Below are 2,082 nucleotides of genomic sequence, written 5' to 3'. Positions count from 1 at the left end.
TGGTCTACAGAGTGAGTTCCAGGACAGCCAGGGCTATACAGAGAAACCCTGTCTCAAAAAAAACAAGACAAACAATAATAATAATAATAATAATAATAATAAATAAAAAATAAATAAATAAATAAAACTAAAACAATCCCCTGTTCCCTTCTCCCTCCCCCTGCTCACAATCCCATCCCCTCCTGCTTACAGGCCCTGTCATTCCCCTACACTGGGCATAGAACCTTCACAGAGCCAAGGGCCTCTCCTCCCACTGATGACCGTCTTGGCCATCCTCTGCTATACGCATGCTGCTGGAGTTCCCCCCCTCCATGTGTACTCTTTGGTTGGAGTTTTAGTCCTTGGGAGCTCTGAGGGTACTAGTTAGTTCATATTGTCGTTTCTTCTTGTGTAACCTTGGGTGTTCTGGAGCCCACTGCTTAGAGCAGTCTGTTCTAAAACTCACAGAAATCTGCCATCCTCTGCCTGTCATGTGCTACAATTAATCGCCTGCATTTCTATAAATTATGAATACTTGTCCAGTGATATACCCTATAATAGGCAATGATCTCTCACATAATCATCATTCAAAAAAGTGGCCCACAGACTTGTTTAGAATGCCCAATTGGATATAAACATTTTTTCAATGGATATTCCCACTACCCAGATAACTAGATTGTTGTAAATTGACACAAATCTAAACATCAAAAATAATATTTTCAACTCTGCTTGACTTCCTCACTTATTTTTATATAAACAGTTGTTTTGCAGTTAAAAAACAATCCTAGTTACTTTTGCTCTGATAGATAGATCATAAAAAGGAATTAGTATCTCTATCCGAAATTGCAATTGTATACCCATAATAAAAGTCTCTCTGATAGACAAAAAGTCCCATGTACACAAAGGGCCTCAGAAATTTGAAAGTAAATCATAAAATATGATGAGTTTAGTAGTAACTATCGAAGGATATAGCCATGGGTCATGACCCTTCATAACCTGATGAAACATAGATAAGCAAGGGCTAGATTCACAATGATAGGTCTACAAGAGAGGGTAGATGGATGGGTCAGACTAACTTACAAAGAGATTTTAAGTCTCATTACAATCCCAGTAGTAGGAAATGATAATATTCTGATGTTACAAGTGAAGAAAATCAGAAACAAACAAAATAAAGTTGTTACTATTCAAGGTTATGTCTTAAAAAAATTGCCTCACAAAGTTTTAATTATAGCATTAGATGAGTTTTCAAATGATGGATGGTGGGGACAGTTCGATAAGTTGGGAAAATGTCAGTGAGCTTTAGTTTTGTTTTTGTTTTTGTTTTTGTTTTTAAAGATTTATTTATGTTACACATGTGAGTACACTGTCACTGTCTTCAGACACATCAGAAGAGGGCATCAGATCCCATTACAGATGGTTGTGAGCCACCATGTGGTTGCTGGTAATCGAACTGAGGACCCCTGATGCCATGGACTGGGGTTTCTTACAGGGTCCCTTGTTCCGCGGGATGATGGGCTCTGGCCAGGTGTGCACAGGATTCGGCTTTGACAAACAAACTCAACACAAGTAGTGTGGTATCTGAGTGTATTTCTCAAAAATGACATGAGGCTTTTAGAATCATTGTAAAAGAGAGATGAAAAATCTGGCAGCTCAGTAGTTGAGGTACATCTGAGGCCATCTAAAACACACTGGATCTAAAAAATCAGCCATCTCCTCTGGACTGGCGCAGCACCCCCAGGCTCCAAGCACACTCAAGCTGCATGGGCCCGGCTGGAGTCGGGGTGGGGGTGGGGGGGCGTTGCGGGTGCGCCAGCCAGGAGGGTAGATGCTCGAATCTCGAATCCTCAATGCTGAATGCTTGAATCTCGAATGTTCACTCTCTTGAATCTCAACTGATGTTGCACCTGCCAAACCCAAGTGCTCTGGGCCCAGGGGGGCTATGGACTGCATGAATCTTAAGTCCTAGTCCACCTAAGTTCTAGTCCGAGTGCGAGCAAGTCCGAACGCTAAATTCGGACTGCTGAATCTAGAATGCTGAATGTTGCAGACTGTCTCTCCCTCTCTCTCTCTCTCTCTCTCTCTCTCTTTCTCTCTCTCTCTCTC

The 2,082-nt window shown here is 41.6% G+C and overlaps 1 protein-coding gene across 6 annotated transcripts in view; it reads left to right on the top strand.

The window, feature by feature from the left end:
• The window catches only part of Csmd3 (CUB and Sushi multiple domains 3), a 1,179,548-nt gene that overhangs the window by 918,214 nt on the left and 259,252 nt on the right, over window positions 1–2,082 (top strand). The window lies entirely within an intron of this gene.

This window comes from Mastomys coucha, unplaced genomic scaffold (assembly GCF_008632895.1).
Source record: "Mastomys coucha isolate ucsf_1 unplaced genomic scaffold, UCSF_Mcou_1 pScaffold7, whole genome shotgun sequence".
Lineage (NCBI taxonomy): Eukaryota > Metazoa > Chordata > Mammalia > Rodentia > Muridae > Mastomys > Mastomys coucha.
The sequence above is the reverse complement of the archived record's forward strand: the minus strand, read 5'-3'. Positions and strand labels throughout refer to the sequence as shown.